The sequence below is a fragment of the Taudactylus pleione genome, unplaced genomic scaffold, assembly GCF_031769625.1.
Source record: "Taudactylus pleione unplaced genomic scaffold, aTauple2 ptg000085l, whole genome shotgun sequence".
Classification (NCBI taxonomy): domain Eukaryota; kingdom Metazoa; phylum Chordata; class Amphibia; order Anura; family Myobatrachidae; genus Taudactylus; species Taudactylus pleione.
The window spans coordinates 1,902,654-1,924,191 of NW_028284487.1; the positions used below are offsets into that span (position 1 = coordinate 1,902,654).

The 21,538-nt window shown below is 31.3% G+C and overlaps 11 non-coding genes across 11 annotated transcripts; all 11 read left to right on the forward strand.

The window, feature by feature from the left end:
- Positions 1 to 1,682: 1,682 nt before the first annotated feature.
- Positions 1,683 to 1,755, forward strand: TRNAV-UAC (transfer RNA valine (anticodon UAC)). The gene has a single exon. It is a non-coding gene; the product is annotated as a tRNA-Val (tRNA).
- A 1,308-nt stretch (positions 1,756 to 3,063) lies between these two features.
- On the forward strand, positions 3,064 to 3,136 carry TRNAV-UAC (transfer RNA valine (anticodon UAC)). The gene has a single exon. It is a non-coding gene; the product is annotated as a tRNA-Val (tRNA).
- A 1,312-nt stretch (positions 3,137 to 4,448) lies between these two features.
- Positions 4,449 to 4,521, forward strand: TRNAV-UAC (transfer RNA valine (anticodon UAC)). Its single transcript has one exon. It is a non-coding gene; the product is annotated as a tRNA-Val (tRNA).
- Positions 4,522 to 9,972: 5,451 nt separating this feature from the next.
- Positions 9,973 to 10,045, forward strand: TRNAV-UAC (transfer RNA valine (anticodon UAC)). Its single transcript has one exon. It is a non-coding gene; the product is annotated as a tRNA-Val (tRNA).
- A 1,313-nt stretch (positions 10,046 to 11,358) lies between these two features.
- TRNAV-UAC (transfer RNA valine (anticodon UAC)) lies at positions 11,359 to 11,431 on the forward strand. Its single transcript has one exon. It is a non-coding gene; the product is annotated as a tRNA-Val (tRNA).
- A 2,674-nt stretch (positions 11,432 to 14,105) lies between these two features.
- On the forward strand, positions 14,106 to 14,178 carry TRNAA-UGC (transfer RNA alanine (anticodon UGC)). Its single transcript has one exon. It is a non-coding gene; the product is annotated as a tRNA-Ala (tRNA).
- Positions 14,179 to 15,493: 1,315 nt separating this feature from the next.
- Positions 15,494 to 15,566, forward strand: TRNAI-UAU (transfer RNA isoleucine (anticodon UAU)). Its single transcript has one exon. It is a non-coding gene; the product is annotated as a tRNA-Ile (tRNA).
- Positions 15,567 to 16,859: 1,293 nt separating this feature from the next.
- On the forward strand, positions 16,860 to 16,932 carry TRNAV-UAC (transfer RNA valine (anticodon UAC)). Its single transcript has one exon. It is a non-coding gene; the product is annotated as a tRNA-Val (tRNA).
- A 1,689-nt stretch (positions 16,933 to 18,621) lies between these two features.
- Positions 18,622 to 18,694, forward strand: TRNAI-UAU (transfer RNA isoleucine (anticodon UAU)). The gene has a single exon. It is a non-coding gene; the product is annotated as a tRNA-Ile (tRNA).
- A 1,293-nt stretch (positions 18,695 to 19,987) lies between these two features.
- TRNAA-UGC (transfer RNA alanine (anticodon UGC)) lies at positions 19,988 to 20,060 on the forward strand. Its single transcript has one exon. It is a non-coding gene; the product is annotated as a tRNA-Ala (tRNA).
- Positions 20,061 to 21,375: 1,315 nt separating this feature from the next.
- TRNAI-UAU (transfer RNA isoleucine (anticodon UAU)) lies at positions 21,376 to 21,448 on the forward strand. Its single transcript has one exon. It is a non-coding gene; the product is annotated as a tRNA-Ile (tRNA).
- The last annotated feature ends 90 nt before the right edge of the window (positions 21,449 to 21,538 follow it).

The following is a 21,538-nucleotide window of genomic DNA, read 5'->3' on the forward strand; positions in this document are numbered from 1 at the left end:
TCTACAAAGTCTTACCAAAATATGCAAGCAGCTCTTGATAACAAGGCAAGAAAATAGATAGCAAGACAATCTTGTTAAATCTCATGTCAGTAGAATACAAATGTTCAAGTTGCTAGAAATAATGCATATTTTTTTCAAATATAAATATTATTAGCTTGAAAAACTTTGTAAAATGTTCATTTGAAATAGATATGTACAGGTTTATTTGACATTGTGCTCATTACTCTTTACTAAGTTTTAACTAAAATTTTTGATCTTGCAAGTTTGACCAACCATGTGAGAACAGCCTCCATCTTGGTTTCATAGTGTGGTGATTATCACATCAGTTTTATACGCAGAAGGTCCTGGGTTCAATCCCCAGTGAAATCATATTTATTATTAATGACTTATACCAACAGGTATACTTTAAGGAAGGCTTTCCTGCTATTGCCCAATGTGAAATATGTTGTTTGTTCACTTACAAACTGTTTCTTCACTGCTAATGAGAATACATTTTATCTTAAAAACATTTAGCTTTCAACCATAAAAAACTATCATAATAGAGCAAACAACTGATTAAAGAACTAAAGAAGTTTAAATTTATTTTGTTATTGTATAATAAATTGGTAACAAAGTGATCATGCACATTTGTGATCACACAAACTTGGCCACCCATCATCCACCCATCTTGGTTTCATAGTGTAAGGGTTATCACATCTGCTTTACTCATGGAAGGTCCTGGGTTCAATCCCTAGTGAAACCAAATTTGTCAATACTGAACTTATTCAATCTGGTCCACTTTTAAGAAGCCTTTCCTGCTAATATCCATTGTTAGATGTGTTGTTTGTTCAATTATAAACTCTGTTCTTTCTCGGCTAATGAGAAACATTTTATCCTAAAATCATTTAGCTTTTAACCATAAAAAATATCATAATACAGCAAACAACTGATTAAAGAACTAAAGAAGTTTCAATTTATTTTGTTATTGTAAAAGAGATTGGCAACAAAGTGTCGTTTTTTTCTATTTAAAGCTAACATATGAATTGTAGCATCATTTCTAACTACTGTTTTCCAACCATTGAAAAATATGCCACTCAACCCAGTATCTCCATGTAGCCATTTTTCCCATTACTTCAATTTTCAGCTGACAATGCCAGCAACCATCCAATGCTGCAGAGCGTTGGTGTGATCAAGTTAATACATTAGAAGCTGCAGTCATATTATGTTGTTTTATAACATTCACTCTTAGATCATCTGTTTTCAATGAAAACAGAAATGTCTAATTTTTATCTGCAAGTTTAGCAAAAATGATGATAAATTTAACATTTGGAATGGTAGTATTTTTGTTATCCTACAAGTTTTTTTTAAGCAGTATACTTGAATTATGTCATTAAAAGGCATTTTATTTCTACAAAGTCTTACCAAAATATGCAAGCAGCTCTTGATAACAAGGCAAGAAAATACATAGCAAGACAATCTTGCTAAATCTCATGTCAGAAGTATACAAATGTTCAAGTTGCTAGAAATAATGCATATTTTTTTCAAATATAAATATTATTAGCTTGAAAAACTTTGTAAAATGTTCATTTGAAATAGATATATACAGGTTTATTTGACATTGTGCTCATTACTCTTTACTAAGTTTTAACTAAAATTTTTGATCTTGCAAGTTTGACCAACCATGTGAGGGCAGCCTCCATCTTGGTTTCATAGTGTAGTGGTTATCACATCTGCTTTACACGCAGAAGGTCCTGGGTTCAATCCCCAGTGAAATCAAATTTATTAATAATGACTTATACCAACAGGTATACTTTAAGGAAGGCTTTCCTGCTACTGCCCAAAGTGAAATATGTTGTTTGTTCACTTACAAACTGTTTCTTCACTGCTAATGAGAATACATTTTATCTTAAAAACATTTAGCTTTCAACCATAAAAAACTATCATAATAGAGCAAACTGATTAAAGAACTAAAGAAGTTTCAATTTATTTTGTTATTGTATAATAAATTGGTAACAAAGTGATCATGCACATTTGTGATCATACAAACTTGGCCACCCATTGTCCACTCATCTTGGTTTCATAGTGTAAGGGTTATCACATCTGCTTCACTCATGGAAGGTCCTGGGCTCAATCCCCAGTGAAACCAGATTTGTCAATACTGAACTTATTCAATCTGGTCCACTTTTAAGAAGCCTTTCCTGCTAATATCCAATGTTAGATGTGTTGTTTGTTCAATTATAAACTCTGTTCTTTGTCTGCTAATGAGAACACATTTTATCCTAAAATCATTTAGCTTTTAACCATAAAAAATATCATAATACAGCAAACAACTGATTAAAGAACTAAAGAAGTTTCAATTTATTTTGTTATTGTAAAAGAGATTGGTAACAGTGTCATTTTTTTCTAATTAAAGCTAACATATGAATTGTAGCATAATTTCTAACTACTGTTTTCCCAACCTTTGAAAAAGATGCCACTCAACCCAGTATCTCCATGTAGCCATTTTCCCAGTACTTTAATTTTCACCTGACAATGCCAGTAACCATCCAATGCTGCAGAGGGTTGGTGTGATAAAGTTAATACATTAGACGCTGCAATCATGTTATGTTGTATTATAACATTCACTCTTAGGTCATCTGTTTTCAATGAAAACATAAGCAACTAATTTTTATCTGCAAGTTTAGCAAAAATGATGATAAATTTAACATTTGGAATGGTAGTATTTTTGTTAATCTACAAGTTTTTTTTAGCAGTATACTTGAATTATGTAATTAAAAGGCATTTTATTTCTACAAAGTCTTACCAAAATATGCAAGCAGCTCTTGATAACAAGACAAGAAAAAACATAGCAAGACAATCTTGTTAGATCTCATGTCAGTAGAATACAAATGTTCAAATTGCTAGAAATAATGCATATTTTTTTCAAATATAAATATTATTAGCTTGAAAAACTTTGTAAAATGTTCATTTGAAATAGATATATACAGGTTTATTGGTCATTGTGCTCATTACTATTTACTAAGTTTTAACTAAAATTTTTGATCTTGCAAGTTTGACCAACCATGTGAGGACAGCCTCCATCTTGGTTTCATAGTGTAGTAGTTATCACATCTGCTTTACACACAGAAGGTCCTGGGTTCAATCCCCAGTGAAATCATATTTATTAATAATGACTTATACCAACAGGTATTCTTTAAGGAAGGCTTTCCTGCTACTGCCCAATGTGAAATATGTTGTTTGTTCACTTACAAACTGTTTCTTCACTGCTAATGAGAATACATTTTATCTTAAAAACATTTAGCTTTCAACCTTAAAAAACTATCATAATAGAGCAAACAACTGATTAAAGAACTAAAGAAGTTTCAATTTATTTTGTTATTGTATAATAAATTGGTAACAAAGTGATCATGCACATTTGTGATCATACAAACTTGGCCACCCATCATCCACCCATCTTGGTTTCATAGTGTAAGGGTTATCACATCTGCTTTACTCATGGAAGGTCTTGGGTTAAATCCCCAGTGAAACCAGATTTGTCAATACTGAACTTATTCAATCTGGTCCACTTTTAAGAAGCCTTTCCTGCTAATATCCAATGTTAGATGTGTTGTTTGTTCAATTATAAACTCTGTTCTTCCTCTGCTAATGAAAATACATTTTATCCTAAAATCATTTAGCTTTTAACCATAAAAAATATCATAACACAGCAAACAACTGATTAAAGAACTAAAGAAGTTTCAATTTATTTTGTTATTGTAAAAGAGATTGGTAACAGTGTCATTTTTTTCTAATTAAAGCTAACATATGAATTGTAGCATCATTTCTAACTACTGTTTTCCCAACCTTTGAAAAAGATGCCACTCAACCCAGTATCTCCATGTAGCCATTTTCCCAGTACTTCAATTTTCACCTGACAATGCCAGTAACCATCCAATGCTGCAGAGGGTTGGTGTGATCAAGTTAATGCATTAGAAGCTGCAATCATGTTATGTTGTATTATAACATTCACTCTTAGGTCATCTGTTTTCAATGAAAACAGAAATGTCTAATTTTTATCTGCAAGTTTAGCAAAAATGATGATAAATTTAACATTTGGAATGGTAGTATTTTTGTTAATCTACAAGTTTTTTTTAAGCAGTATACTTGAATTATTTCATTAAAAGGCATTTTATTTCTACAAAGTTTTACCAAAATATGCAAGCAGCTCTTGATAACAAGGCAAGAAAATAGATAGCAAGACAATCTTGTTAAATCTCATGTCAGTAGAATACAAATGTTCAAGTTGCTAGAAATAATACATATTTTTTTCAAATATAAATATTATTAGCTTGAAAAACTTTGTAAAATGTTCATTTGAAATAGATATATACAGGTTTATTTGACATTGTGCTCATTACTCTTTACTAAGTTTTAACTAAAATTTTTGATCTTGCAAGTTTGACCAACCATGTGAGGGCAGTCTCCATCTTGGTTTCATAGTGTAGTGGTTATCACATCTGCTTTACACGCAGAAGGTCCTGGGTTCAATCCCCAGTGAAATCAAATTTATTAATAATGACTTATACCAACAGGTATACTTTAAGGAAGGCTTTCCTGCTACTGCCCAATGTGAAATATGTTGTTTGTTCACTTACAAACTGTTTCTTCACTGCTAATGAGAATACATTTTATCTTAAAAACATTTAGCTTTCAACCATAAAAAACTATCATAATAGAGCAAACTACTGATTAAAGAACTAAAGAAGTTTCAATTTATTTTGTTATTGTATAATAAATTGGTAACAAAGTGATCATGCACATTTCTGATCATACAAACTTGGCCACCCATTGTCCACTCTTCTTGGTTTCATAGTGTAAGGGTTATCACATCTGCTTTACTCATGGAAGGTCCTGGGTTCAATCCCCAGTGAAACCAGAATTGTCAATACTGAACTTATTCAGTCTGGTCCACTTTTAAGAAGCCTTTCCTACTAATATCCAATGTTAGATGTGTTGTTTGTTCAATTATAAACTCTGTTCTTTCTCTGCTAATGAGAATACATTTTATCCTAAAATCATTTAGCTTTTAACCATAAAAAATATCATAATATAGCAAACAACTGATTAAAGAACTAAAGAAGTTTCAATTTATTTTGTTATTGTAAAAGAGATTGGTAACAAAGTGTCATTTTTTTCTATTTAAAGCTAACATATGAATTGTAGCATCATTTCTAACTACTGTTTTCCAACCATTGAAAAAGATGCCACTCAACCCAGTATCTCCATGTAGCCATTTTTCCCAGTACTTCAATTTTCAGCTGACAATGCCAGCAACCATCCAATGCTGCAGAGCGTTGGTGTGATCAAGTTAATACATTAGAAGCTGCAATCATATTATGTTGTATTATAACATTCACTCTTAGATCATCTGTTTTCAATGAAAACAGAAATGTCTAATTTTTATCTGCAAGTTTAGCAAAAATGATGATAAATTTAACATTTGGTATGGTAGTATTTTTGTTAATATACAAGTTTTTTTTAAGCAGTATACTTGAATTATTTCATTAAAAGGCATTTTATTTCTACAAAGTCTTACCAAAATATGCAAGCAGCTCTTGATAACAAGGCAAGAAAATAGATAGCAAGACAATCTTGTTAAATCTCATGTCAGTAGAATACAAATGTTCAAGTTGCTAGAAATAATGCATATTTTTTTCAAATATAAATATTATTAGCTTGAAAAACTTTGTAAAATGTTCACTTGAAATAGATATATACAGGTTTATTTGACATTGTGCTCATTACTCTTTACTAAGTTTTAACTAAAATTTTTGATCTTGCAAGTTTGACCAACCATGTGAGAACAGCCTCCATCTTGGTTTCATAGTGTGGTGATTATCACATCAGTTTTATACGCAGAAGGTCCTGGGTTCAATCCCCAGTGAAATCATATTTATTATTAATGACTTATACCAACAGGTATACTTTAAGGAAGGCTTTCCTGCTACTGCCCAATGTGAAATATGTTGTTTGTTCACTTACAAACTGTTTCTTCACTGCTAATGAGAATACATTTTATCTTAAAAACATTTAGCTTTCAACCTTAAAAAACTATCATAATAGAGCAAACAACTGATTAAAGAACTAAAGAAGTTTCAATTTATTTTGTTATTGTATAATAAATTGGTAACAAAGTGATCATGCACATTTGTGATCACACAAACTTGGCCACCCATCATCCACCCATCTTGGTTTCATAGTGTAAGGGTTATCACATCTGCTTTACTCAAGGAAGGTCCTGGGTTCAATCCCTAGTAAAACCAAATTTGTCAATACTGAACTTATTCAATCTGGTCCACTTTTAAGAAGCCTTTCCTGCTAATATCCATTGTTAGATGTGTTGTTTGTTCAATTATAAACTCTGTTCTTTGTCTGCTAATGAGTATACATTTTATCCTAAAATCATTTAGCTTTTAACCATAAAAAATATCATAATACAGCAAACAACTGATTAAAGAACTAAATAAGTTTCAATTTATTTTGTTATTGTAAAAGAGATTGGTAACAAAGTGTCGTTTTTTTCTATTTAAAGCTAACATATGAATTGTAGCATCATTTCTAACTACTGTTTTCCAACCATTGAAAAAGATGCCACTCAACCCAGTATCTCCATGTAGCCATTTTTCCCAGTACTTCAATTTTCAGCTGACAATGCCAGCAACCATCCAATGCTGCAGAGCGTTGGTGTGATCAAGTTAATACATTAGAAGCTGCAATCATATTATGTTGTATTATAACATTCACTCTTAGATCATCTGTTTTCAATGAAAACAGAAATGTCTAATTTTTATCTGCAAGTTTAGCAAAAATGATGATAAATTTAACATTTGGAATGGTAGTATTTTTGTTATCCTACAAGTTTATTTTAAGCAGTATACTTGAATTATTTCATTAAAAGGCATTTTATTTCTACAAAGTCTTACCAAAATATGCAAGCAGCTCTTGATAACAAGGCAAGAAAATAGATAGCAAGACAATCTTGTTAAATCTCATGTCAGTAGAATACAAATGTTCAAGTTGCTAGAAATAATGCATATTTTTTTCAAATATAAATATTATTAGCTTGAAAAACTTTGTAAAATGTTCATTTGAAATAGATATGTACAGGTTTATTTGACATTGTGCTCATTACTCTTTACTAAGTTTTAACTAAAATTTTTGATCTTGCAAGTTTGACCAACCATGTGAGAACAGCCTCCATCTTGGTTTCATAGTGTGGTGATTATCACATCAGTTTTATACGCAGAAGGTCCTGGGTTCAATCCCCAGTGAAATCATATTTATTATTAATGACTTATACCAACAGGTATACTTTAAGGAAGGCTTTCCTGCTACTGCCCAATGTGAAATATGTTGTTTGTTCACTTACAAACTGTTTCTTCACTGCTAATGAGAATACATTTTATCTTAAAAACATTTAGCTTTCAACCATAAAAAACTATCATAATAGAGCAAACAACTGATTAAAGAACTAAAGAAGTTTCAATTTATTTTGTTATTGTATAATAAATTGGTAACAAAGTGATCATGCACATTTCTGATCATACAAACTTGGCCACCCATTGTCCACTCATCTTGGTTTCATAGTGTAAGGGTTATCACATCTGCTTTACTCATGGAAGGTCCTGGGTTCAATCCCCAGTGAAACCAGATTTGTCAATACTGAACTTATTCAGTCTGGTCCACTTTTAAGAAGCCTTTCCTACTAATATCCAATGTTAGATGTGTTGTTTGTTCAATTATAAACTCTGTTCTTTCTCTGCTAATGAGAATACATTTTATCCTAAAATCATTTAGCTTTTAACCATAAAAAATATCATAATACAGCAAACAACTGATTAAAGAACTAAAGAAGTTTCAATTTATTTTGTTATTGTAAAAGAGATTGGTAACAAAGTGTCGTTTTTTTCTATTTAAAGCTAACATATGAATTGTAGCATCATTTCTAACTACTGTTTTCCAACCATTGAAAAAGATGCCACTTAACCCAGTATCTCCATGTAGCCATTTTTCCCAGTACTTCAATTTTCAGCTGACAATGCCAGCAACCATCCAATGCTGCAGAGCATTGGTGTGATCAAGTTAATACATTAGAAGCTGCAATCATATTATGTTGTATTATAACATTCACTCTTAGATCATCTGTTTTCAATGAAAACAGAAATGTCTAATTTTTATCTGCAAGTTTAGCAAAAATGATGATAAATTTAACATTTGGAATGGTAGTATTTTTGTTATCCTACAAGTTTTTTTTAAGCAGTATACTTGAATTATTTCATTAAAAGGCATTTTATTTCTACAAAGTCTTACCAAAATATGCAAGCAGCTCTTGATAACAAGGCAAGAAAATAGATAGCAAGACAATCTTGTTAAATCTCATGTAATTAGAATACAAATGTTCAAGTTGCTAGAAATAATGCATATTTTTTTCAAATATAAAGATTATTAGCTTGAAAAACTTTGTAAAATGTTCATTTGAAATAGATATGTACAGGTTTATTTGACATTGTGCTCATTACTCTTTACTAAGTTTTAACTAAAATTTTTGATCTTGCAAGTTTGACCAACCATGTGAGAACAGCCTCCATCTTGGTTTCATAGTGTGGTGATTATCACATCAGTTTCATACGCAGAAGGTCCTGGGTTCAATCCCCAGTGAAATCATATTTATTATTAATGACTTATACCAACAGGTATACTTTAAGGAAGGCTTTCCTGCTACTGCCCAATGTGAAATATGTTGTTTGTTCACTTACAAACTGTTTCTTCACTGCTAATGAGAATACATTTTATCTTAAAAACATTTAGCTTTCAACCATAAAAAACTATCATAATAGAGCAAACAACTGATTAAAGAACTAAAGAAGTTTCAATTTATTTTGTTATTGTATAATAAATTGGTAACAAAGTGATCATGCACATTTGTGATCATACAAACTTGGCCACCCATTGTCCACTCATCTTGGTTTTATAGTGTAAGGGTTATCACATCTGCTTTACTCATGGAAAGGCCTGGGTTCAATCCCCAGAGAAACCAGATTTGTCAATACTGAACTTATTCAACTGGTCCACTTTTAAGAAGCCTTTCCTGCTAATATCCAATGTTAGATATGTTGTTTGTTCAATTATAAACTCTGTTCTTTCTCTGCTAATGAGAATATATTTTATCCTAAATTCATTTAGCTTTTAACCATAAAAAATATCATAACTAAAGAAGTTTCAATTTATTTTGTTGTTGTAAAAGAGATTGGTAACAAAGTGTCGTTTTTTTCTATTTAAAGCTAACATATGAATTGTAGCATCATTTCTAACTACTGTTTTCCCAACCTTTGAAAAAGATGCCACTCAACCCAGTATCTCCATGTAGCCATTTTTCCCAGTACTTCAATTTTTACCTGACAATGCCAGCAACCATCCAATGCTGCAGAGCGTTGGTGTGATCAAGTTAATACATTAGAAGCTGCAATCATGTTATGTTGTATTATAACATTCACTCTTAAGTCATCTGTTTTCAATGAAAACAGAAATGTCTAATTTTTATCTGCAAGTTTAGTAAAAATGATGATAAATTTAACATTTGGAATGGTAGTATTTTTGTTAATCTACAAGTTTTTTTAAGCAGTATACTTGAATTATTTCATTAAAAGGCATTTTATTTCTACAAAGTCTTACCAAAATATGCAAGCAGCTCTTGATAACAAGGGAAGAAAACACATAGCAAGACAATCTTGTTAAATCTCTTGTCAGTAGAATACAAATGTACAAGTTGCTAGAAATAAGGCATATTTTTTTCAAATATAAATATTATTAGCTTGAAAAACTTTGTAAAATGTTTCATTTGAAATAGCTATATACAGGTTTAGTTGACATTGTGCTCATTACTCTTTACTAAGTTTTAACTGAAATTTTTGATCATGCAAGTTTGACCAACCATGTAAGTACAGCCTCCGTCTTGGTTTCATAGTGTAGTGGTAATCACACCTGCTTTACACACAGAAGGTCCTGGGTTCAATCCCCAGTGAAATCATATTTATTAATAATGACCTATACCAACAGGTATACTTTAAGGAAGGCTTTCCTGCTACTGCCCAATGTGAAATATGTTGTTTGTTCACTTACAAACTGTTTCTTCACTGCTAATGAGAATACATTTTATCTTAAAAACTTTTAGCTTTCAAACGCAAAAAACTATCATAATAGAGCAAACAACTGATTAAAAGAACTAAAGAAGTTTCAATTTATTTTGTTATTGTATAATAAATTGGTAACAAAGTGATCATGCACATTTCTGATCATACAAACTTGGCCACCCATGGTCCCCTCATCTTGGTTTCATAGTGTAAGGGTTATCACATTTGCTTTACTCATGGAAGGTCCTGGGTTCAATCCCCAGTGAAACCAGATTTGTCAATACTGAACTTATTCATCTGGTCCACTTTTAAGAAGCCTTTCCTGCTAACATCCAATGTTAGATGTGTTGTTTGTTCAATTATAAACTCTGTTCTTTCTCTGCTAATGAGAATACATTTTATCCTAAAATCATTTAGCTTTTAACCATAAAAAATAACATAATACAGCAAACAACTGATTAAAGAACTAAAGAAGTTTCAATTTATTTTGTTGTTGTAAAAGAGATTGGTAACAAAGTGTCGTATTTTTCTATTTAAAGCTAACATATGAATTGTAGCATCATTTCTAACTACTGTTTTCCCAACCATTGAAAAAGATGCCACTCAACCCAGTATCTCCATGTAGCCATTTTTCCCAGTACTTCAATTTTCACCTGACAATGCCAGTAACCATCCAATGCTGCAGAGCGTTGGTGTGATCAAGTTTATACATTAGAAGCTGCAATCATATTATGTTGTTATATAACATTCACTCTTAGGTCATCTGTTTTCAATGAAAACAGAAATGTCTAATTTTTATCTGCAAGTTTAGCAAAAATGATGATAAATTTAACATTTGGAATGGTAGTATTTTTGTTATCCTACAAGTTTTTTTTAAGCAGTATACTTGAATTATGTCATTAAAAGGCATTTTATTTCTACAGTCTTCCCAAAATATGCAAGCAGCTCTTGATAACAAGGCAAGAAAATACATAGCAAGACAATCTTGTTAAATCTCATGTCAGTAGAATACAAATGTTCAAGTTGCTAGAAATAATGCAGATTTTTTTCAAATATAAATATTATTAGCTTGAAAAACTTTGTAAAATGTTCATTTGAAATAGATATATACAGGTTTATTTGACATTGTGCTCATTACTCTTTACTAAGTTTTAACAAAAATTTTTGATCTTGCAAGTTTGACCAACCATGTGAGAACAGCCTCCATCTTGGTTTCATAGTGTAGTGGTTATCACAACTGCTTTACATGCAGAAGGTCCTCGGTTCAATCCCCAGTGAAATCGTATTTATTAATAATGACCTATACCAACAGGTATACTTTAAGGAAGGCTTTCCTGCTACGGCCCAATGTGAAATATGTTGTTTGTTCACTTACAAACTGTTTCTTCACTGCTAATGAGAATACAATTTATCTTAAAAACTTTTAGCTTTCAACCATAAAAAACTATCATAATAGAGCAAACAACTGATTAAAAGAACTAAAGAAGTTTCATTTTATTTTGTTATTGTATAATAAATTGGTAACAAAGTGATCATGCACATTTCTGATCATACAAACTTGGCCACCCATTGTCCACTCATTTTGGTTTCATAGTGTAAGGGTTATCACATCTGCTATACTCATGGAAGGGCCTGGGTTCAATCCCCAGTGAAACCAGATTTGTCAATACTGGACTTATTCAACTGGTCCACTTTTAAGAAGCCTTTCCTGCTAATATCCAATGTTAGATATGTTGTTTGTTCAATTATAAACTCTGTTCTTTCTCTGCTAATGAAAATACATTTTATCCTAAATTCATTTAGCTTTTAACCATAAAAAATATCATAATACAGCAAACCTCTGATTCAAGAACTAAAGAAATTTCATTTTATTTTGTTATTGTAAAAGAGATTGGTAACAAAGTGTCGTTTTTTTCTATTTAAAGCTAACATATGAATTGTAGCATCATTTCTAACTACTGTTTTCCCAACCTTTGAAAAAGATGCCACTCAACCCAGTATCTCCATGTAGCCATTTTTCCCAGTACTTCAATTTTTACCTGACAATGCCAGCAACCATCCAATGCTGCAGAGCGTTGGTGTGATCAAGTTAATACATTAGAAGCTGCAATCATGTTATGTTGTATTATAACATTCACTCTTAAGTCATCTGTTTTCAATGAAAACAGAAATGTCTAATTTTTATCTGCAAGTTTAGTAAAAATGATGATAAATTTAACATTTGGAATGGTAGTATTTTTGTTAATCTACAAGTTTTTTTAAGCAGTATACTTGAATTATGTCATTAAAAGGCATTTTATTTCTACAAAGTCTTACCAAAATATGCAAGCAGCTCTTGATAACAAGGCAAGAAAACACATAGCAAGACAATCTTGTTAAATCTCTTGTCAGTAGAATACAAATGTACAAGTTGCTAGAAATAAGGCATATATTTTTCAAATATAAATATTATTAGCTTGAAAAACGTTGTAAAATGTTTCATTTGAAATAGCTATATACAGGTTTAGTTGACATTGTGCTCATTACTCTTTACTAAGTTTTAACTGAAATTTTTGATCATGCAAGTTTGACCAACCATGTAAGTACAGCCTCCGTCTTGGTTTCATAGTGTAGTGGTAATCACACCTCCTTTACACACAGAAGGTCCTGGGTTCAATCTCCAGTGAAATCAAATGTATTAATCATGACCTCTACCAACAGGTATACTATAAGGAAGGCTTTCCTGCTACTGCCCAATGTGAAATATGTTGTTTGTTCACTTGCAAACTGTTTCTTCACTGCTAATGAGAATACAATTTATCTTAAAAACATTTAGCCTTCAACCATAAAAAAACTATCATAATAGAGCAAACAACTGATTAAAGAACTAAAGAAATTTCTATTTATTTTGTTATTGAACAATAAATTGGTAACAAAGTGATCATGCACATTTCTGATCATACAAACTTGGCCAACCATTGTCCACTCATCTTGGTTTCATAGTGTAAGGGTTATCACATCTGCTTCACTCGTGGAAGGTCCTTGGTTCAATCCCCAGTAAAACTGGATTTGTAAATACTGTACTTATTCAACTGGTCCACTTTTAAGAAGCCTTTCCTGCTAACATCCAATTTTAGATGTGTTGTTTGTTCAATTATAAACTCTGTTCTTTCTCTGCTAATGAGAATACATTTTATCCTAAAATCATTTAGCTTTTAACCATAAAAAATAACATAATACAGCAAACAACTGATTAAAGAACTAAAAAAGTTTCAATTTATTTTGTTGTTGTGAGAGAGATTGGTAACAAAGTGTCGTTTTTTTCTATTTAAAGCTAACATATGAATTGTAGCATCATTTCTAACTACTGTTTTCCCAACCGTTGAAAAAGATGCCACTCAACCCAGTATCTCCATGTAGCCATTTTTCCCAGTACTTCAATTTTCACCTGACAATGCCAGCAACCATCCAATGCTGCAGAGCATTGGTGTGATCAAGTTAATACATTAGAAGCTGCAATCATATTATGTTGTATTATAACATTCACTCTTAGATCATCTGTTTTCAATGAAAACAGAAATGTCTAATTTTTATCTGCAAGTTTAGCAAAAATGATGATAAATTTAACATTTGGAATGGTAGTATTTTTGTTATCCTACAAGTTTTTTTTAAGCAGTATATTTCTACAAAGTCTTACCAAAATATGCAAGCAGCTCTTGATAACAAGGCAAGAAAATACATAGCAAGACAATCTTGTTAAATCTCATGTCAGTAGAATACAAATGTTCAAGTTGCTAGAAATAATGCATATTTTTTTCAAATATAAATATTATTAGCTTGAAAAACTTTGTAAAATGTTCATTTGAAATAGATATATACAGGTTTATTTGACATTGTGCTCATTACTCTTTACTAAGTTTTAACTAAAATTTTTGATCTTGCAAGTTTGACCAACCATGTGAGAACAGCCTCCATCTTGGTTTCATAGTGTAGTGGTTATCACATCTGCTTTGCACGCAGAAGGTCCTGGGTTTAATCCCCAGTGGAATCATATTTATTAATAATGACCTATACCAACAGGTATACTTTAAGGAAGGCTTTCCTGCTACTGCCCAATGTGAAATATGTTGTTTGTTCACTTACAAACTGTTTCTTCACTGCTAATGAGAATACATTTTATCTTAAAAACTTTTAGCTTTCAACCATAAAAAACTATCATAATAGAGCAAACAACTGATTAAAAGAACTAAAGAAGTTTCAATTTATTTTGTTATTGTATAATAAATTGGTAACAAAGTGATCATGCACATTTCTGGCCATACAAACTTGGCCACCCATGGTCCACTCATCTTGGTTTCATAGTGTAAGGGTTATCACATCTGCTTTACTCATGGAAGGGCCTGGGTTCAATCCCCAGTGAAACCAGATTTGTCAATACTGAACTTATTCAACTGGTCCTCTTTTAAGAAGCCTTTCCTGCTAATATCCAATGTTAGATATGTTGTTTGTTCAATTATAAACTCTGTTCTTTCTCTGCTAATGAGAATACATTTTATCCTAAATTCATTTAGCTTTTAACCATAAAAAATATCATAATACAGCAAACATCTGATTCAAGAACTAAAGAAATTTCAATTTATTTTGTTATTGTAAAAGAGATTGGTAACAAAGTGTCGTTTTTTTCTAATTAAAGCTAACATATGAATTGTAGCATCATTTCTAACTACTACTTTCCCAACCTTTGAAAAAGGTACCACTCAACCCAGTATCTCCATGTAGCCATTTTTCCCAGTACTTCAATTTTCACCTGACAATGCCATTAACCATCCAATGCTGCAGAGGGTTGGTGTGATCAAGTTAATACATTAGAAGCTGCAATCATGTTATGTTGTATTATAACATTCACTCTTAGGTCATCTGTTTTCAATGAAAACAGAAATGTCTAATTTTTATCTGCAAGTTTAGCAAAAATGATGATAAATTTAACATTTGGAATGGTAGTATTTTTGTTAATCTACAAGTTTTTTTTAAGCAGTATACTTGAATTATTTCATTAAAAAGCATTTTATTTCTACAAAGTCTTACCAAAATATGCAAGCAGCTCTTGATAACAAGGCAAGAAAATAGATAGCAAGACAATCTTGTTAAATCTCATGTCAGTAGAATACAAATGTTCAAGTTGCTAGAAATAATGCATATTTTTTTCAAATATAAATATTATTAGCTTGAAAAACTTTGTAAAATGTTCATTTGAAATAGATATATACAGGTTTATTTGACATTGTGCTCATTACTCTTTACTAAGTTTTAACTAAAATTTTTGATCTTGCAAGTTTGACCAACCATGTGAGAACATCCTCCATCTTGGTTTCATAGTGTAGTGGTTATCACATCAGTTTTATACGCAGAAGGTCCTGGGTTCAATCCCCAGTGAAATCATATTTATTAATAATGACCTACACCAACAGGTATACTTTAAGGAAGGCTTTCCTGCTACTGCCCAATGTGAAATATGTTGTTTGTTCACTTACAAACTGTTTCTTCACTGCTAATGAGAATACATTTTATCTTAAAAACATTTAGCTTTCAACCATAAAAAACTATCATAATAGAGCAAACAACTGATTAAAGAACTAAAGAAGTTTCAATTTATTTTGTTATTGTATAATAAATTGGTAACAAAGTGATCATGCACATTTGTGATCAAACAAACTTGGCCACCCAACATCCACCCATCTTGGTTTCATAGTGTAAGGGTTATCACATCTGCTTTACTCATGGAAGGTCCTGGGTTCAATCACTAGTGAAACCAGATTTGTCAATACTGAACTTATTCAATCTGGTCCACTTTTAAGAAGCCTTTCCTGCTAATATCCATTGTTAGATGTGTTGTTTGTTCAATTATAAACTCTGTTCTTTCTCTGCTAATGAGAATACATTTTATCCTAAAATCATTTAGCTTTTAACCATAAAAAATATCATAATACAGCAAACAACTGATTAAAGAACTAAAGAAGTTTCAATTTATTTTGTTATTGTAAAAGAGATTGGTAACAAAGTGTCATTTTTTTCTATTTAAAGCTAACATATGAATTGTAGCATCATTTCTAACTACTGTTTTCCAACCATTGAAAAAGATGCCACTCAACCCAGTATCTCCATGTAGCCATTTTTCCCAGTACTTCAATTTTCACCTGACAATGCCAGCAACCATCCAATGCTGCAGAGCGTTGGTGTGATCAAGTTAATACATTAATACATTAGAAGCTGCAATCATATTATGTTGTATTATAACATTCACTCTTAGATCATCTGTTTTCAATGAAAACAGAAATGTCTAATTTTTATCTGCAATTTTAGCAAAAATTATGATAAATTTAACATTTGGAATGGTAGTATTTTTGTTATCCTACAAGTTTTTTTTAAGCAGTATATTTCTACAAAGTCTTACCAAAATATGCAAGCAGCTCTTGATAACAAGGCAAGAAAATGCATAGCAAGACAATCTTGTTAAATCTCATGTCAGTAGAATACAAATGTTCAAGTTGCTAGAAATAATGCATATTTTTTTCAAATATAAATATTATTAGCTTGAAAAACTTTGTAAAATGTTCATTTGAAATAGATATATACAGGTTTATTTGACATTGTGCTCATTACTCTTTACTAAGTTTTAACTAAAATTTTTGATCTTGCAAGTTTGACCAACCATGTGAGGACAGCCTCCATCTTGGTTTCATAGTGCAGTGGTTATCACATCTGCTTTACACGCAGAAGGTCCTGGGTTCAATCCCCAGTGAAATCAAATTTTTTAATAATGACTTATACCAACAGGTATACTTTAAGGAAGGCTTTCCTGCTACTGCCCAATGTGAAATATGTTGTTTGTTCACTTACAAACTGTTTCTTCACTGCTAATGAGAATACATTTTATCTTAATAACATTTTGCTTTCAACCATAAAAAACTATCATAATAGAGCAAACAACTGATTAAAGAACTAAAGAAGTTTAAATTTATTTTGTTATTGTATAATAAATTGGTAACAAAATGATCATGCACATTTGTGATCATACAAACTTGGCCACCCATCATCCACCCATCTTGGTTTCATTGTGTAAGGGTTATCACATTTGCTTTAATCATGGAAGGTCCTGGGTTCAATCCCCAGTGAAACCAGATTTGTCAATACTGAACTTATTCATCTGGTCCACTTTTAAGAAGCCTTTCCTGCTAACATCCAATGTTAGATGTGTTGTTTGTTCAATTATAAACTCTGTTCTTTCTCTGCTAATGAGAATACATTTTATCCTAAAATCATTTAGCTTTTAACCATAAAAAATAACATAATACAGCAAACAACTGATTAAAAGAACTAAAGAAGTTTCAATTTATTTTGTTATTGTATAATAAATTGGTAACAAAGTGATCATGCACATTTCTGGCCATACAAACTTGGCCACCCATGGTCCACTCATCTTGGTTTCATAGTGTAAGGGTTATCACATCTGCTTTACTCATGGAAGGGCCTGGGTTCAATCCCCAGTGAAACCAGATTTGTCAATACTGAACTTATTCAACTGGTCCACTTTTAAGAAGCCTTTCCTGCTAATATCCAATGTTAGATATGTTGTTTGTTCAATTATAAACTCTGTTCTTTCTCTGCTAATGAGAATACATTTTATCCTAAATTCATTTAGCTTTTAACCATAAAAAATATCATAATACAGCAAACATCTGATTCAAGAACTAAAGAAATTTCAATTTATTTTGTTATTGTAAAAGAGATTGGTAACAAAGTGTCTTTTTTTTCTAATTAAAGCTAACATATGAATTGTAGCATCATTTCTAACTACTGTTTTCCCAACCTTTGAAAAAGGTACCACTCAACCCAGTATCTCCATGTAGCCATTTTTCCCAGTACTTCAATTTTTACCTGACAATGCCAGCTACCATCCAATGCTGCAGAGCGTTGGTGTGATCAAGTTAATACATTAGAAGCTGCAATCATGTTAAGTTGTATTATAACATTCACTCTTAGGTCATCTGTTTTCAATGAAAACAGAAATGTCTAATTTTTACCTGCAAGTTTAGCAAAAATGATGATAAATTTAACATTTGGAATGGTAGTATTTTTGTTAATCTACAAGTTTTTTTTAAGCAGTATACTTGAATTATTTCATTAAAAGGCATTTTATTTCTACAAAGTCTTACCAAAATATGCAAGCAGCTCTTGATAACAAGGCAAGAAAATAGATAGCAAGACAATCTTGTTAAATCTCATGTCAGTAGAATACAAATGTTCAAGTTGCTAGAAATAATGCATATTTTTTTCAAATATAAATATTATTAGCTTGAAAAACTTTGTAAAATGTTCATTTGAAATAGATATATACAGGTTTATTTGACATTGTGCTCATTACTCTTTACTAAGTTTTAACTAAAATTTTAGATCTTGCAAGTTTGACCAACCATGTGAGAGCAGCCTCCATCTTGGTTTCATAGTGTAGTGGTTATCACATCAGTTTTATACGCAGACGGTCCTGGGTTCAATCCCCAGTGAAATCATATATATTAATATTGACCTATACCAACAGGTATACTTTAAGGAAGGCTTTCCTGCTACTGCCCAATGTGAAATATGTTGTTTGTTCACTTACAAACTGTTTCTTCACTGCTAATGAGAATACATTTTATCTTAAAAACATTTAGCTTTCAACCATAAAAAACTATCATAATAGAGCAAACAACTGATTAAAGAACTAAAGAAGTTTCAATTTATTTTGTTATTGTATAATAAATTGGTAACAAAGTGATCATGCACATTTGTGATCATACAAACTTGGCCACCCAACATCCACCCATCTTGGTTTCATAGTGTAAGGGTTATCACATCTGCTTTACTCATGGAAGGTCCTGAGTTCAATCACTAGTGAAACCAGATTTGTCAATACTGAACTTATTCAATCTGGTCCACTTTTAAGAAGCCTTTCCTGCTAATATCCATTGTTAGATGTGTTGTTTGTTCAATTATAAACTCTGTTCTTTCTCTGCTAATGAGAATACATTTTATCCTAAAATCATTTAGCTTTTAACCATAAAAAATATCATAATACAGCAAACAACTGATTAAAGAACTAAAGAAGTTTCAATTTATTTTGTTATTGTAAAAGAGATTGGTAACAAAGTGTCATTTTTTTCTATTTAAAGCTAACATATGAATTGTAGCATCATTTCTAACTACTGTTTTCCAACCATTGAAAAAGATGCCACTCAACCCAGTATCTCCATGTAGCCATTTTTCCCAGTACTTCAATTTTCACCTGACAATGCCAGCAACCATCCAATGCTGCAGAGCGTTGGTGTGATCAAGTTAATACATTAATACATTAGAAGCTGCAATCATATTATGTTGTATTATAACATTCACTCTTAGATCATCTGTTTTCAATGAAAACAGAAATGTCTAATTTTTATCTGCAATTTTAGCAAAAATGATGATAAATTTAACATTTGGAATGGTAGTATTTTTGTTATACTACAAGTTTTTTTTAAGCAGTATATTTCTACAAAGTCTTACCAAAATATGCAAGCAGCTCTTGATAACAAGGCAAGAAAATACATAGCAAGACAATCTTGTTAAATCTCATGTCAGTAGAATACAAATGTTCAAGTTGCTAGAAATAATGCATATTTTTTTCAAATATAAATATTATTAGCTTGAAAAACTTTGTAAAATGTTCATTTGAAATAGATATATACAGGTTTATTTGACATTGTGCTCATTACTCTTTACTAAGTTTTAACTAAAATTTTTGATCTTGCAAGTTTGACCAACCATGTGAGAACAGCCTCCATCTTGGTTTCATAGTGTAGTGGTTATCACATCTGCTTTGCACGCAGAAGGTCCTGGGTTTAATCCCCAGTGAAATCATATTTATTAATAATGACCTATACCAACAGGTATACTTTAAGGAAGGCTTTCCTGCTACTGCCCAATGTGAAATATGTTGTTTGTTCACTTACAAACTGTTTCTTCACTGCTAATGAGAATACATTTTATCTTAAAAACTTTTAGCTTTCAACCATAAAAAACTATCATAATAGAGCAAACAACTGATTAAAAGAACTAAAGAAGTTTCAATTTATTTTGTTATTGTATAATAAATTGGTAACAAAGTGATCATGCACATTTCTGGCCATACAAACTTGGCCACCCATGGTCCACTCATCTTGGTTTCATAGTGTAAGGGTTATCACATCTGCTTTACTCATGGAAGGGCCTGGGTTCAATCCCCAGTGAAACCAGATTTGTCAATACTGAACTTGTTCAACTGGTCCACTTTTAAGAAGCCTTTCCTGCTAATATCCAATGTTAGATATGTTGTTTGTTCAATTATAAACTCTGTTCTTTCTCTGCTAATGAGAATACATTTTATCCTAAATTCATTTAGCTTTTAACCATAAAAAATATCATAATACAGCAAACATCTGATTCAAGAACTAAAGAAATTTCAATTTATTTTGTTATTGTAAAAGAGATTGGTAACAAAGTGTCGTTTTTTTCTAATTAAAGCTAACATATGAATTGTAGCATCATTTCTAACTACTGTTTTCCCAACCTTTGAAAAAGGTACCACTCAACCCAGTATCTCCATGTAGCCATTTTTCCCAGTACTTCAATTTTTACCTGACAATGCCAGCAACCATCCAATGCTGCAGAGCGTTGGTGTGATCAAGTTAATACATTAGAAGCTGCAATCATGTTAAGTTGTATTATAACATTCACTCTTAGGTCATCTGTTTTCAATGAAAACAGAAATGTCTAATTTTTACCTGCAAGTTTAGCAAAAATGATGATAAATTTAACATTTGGAATGGTAGTATTTTTGTTAATCTACAAGTTTTTTTTAAGCAGTATACTTGAATTATTTCATTAAAAGGCATTTTATTTCTACAAAGTCTTACCAAAATATGCAAGCAGCTCTTGATAACAAGGCAAGAAAATAGATAGCAAGACAATCTTGTTAAATCTCATGTCAGTAGAATACAAATGTTCAAGTTGCTAGAAATAATGCATATTTTTTTCAAATATAAATATTATTAGCTTGAAAAACTTTGTAAAATGTTCATTTGAAATAGATATATACAGGTTTATTTGACATTGTGCTCATTACTCTTTACTAAGTTTTAACTAAAATTTTTGATCTTGCAAGTTTGACCAACCATGTGAGAACATCCTCCATCTTGGTTTCATAGTGTAGTGGTTATCACATCAGTTTTATACGCAGAAGGTCCTGGGTTCAATCCCCAGTGAAATCATATTTATTAATAATGACCTACACCAACAGGTATACTTTAAGGAAGGCTTTCCTGCTACTGCCCAATGTGAAATATGTTGTTTGTTCACTT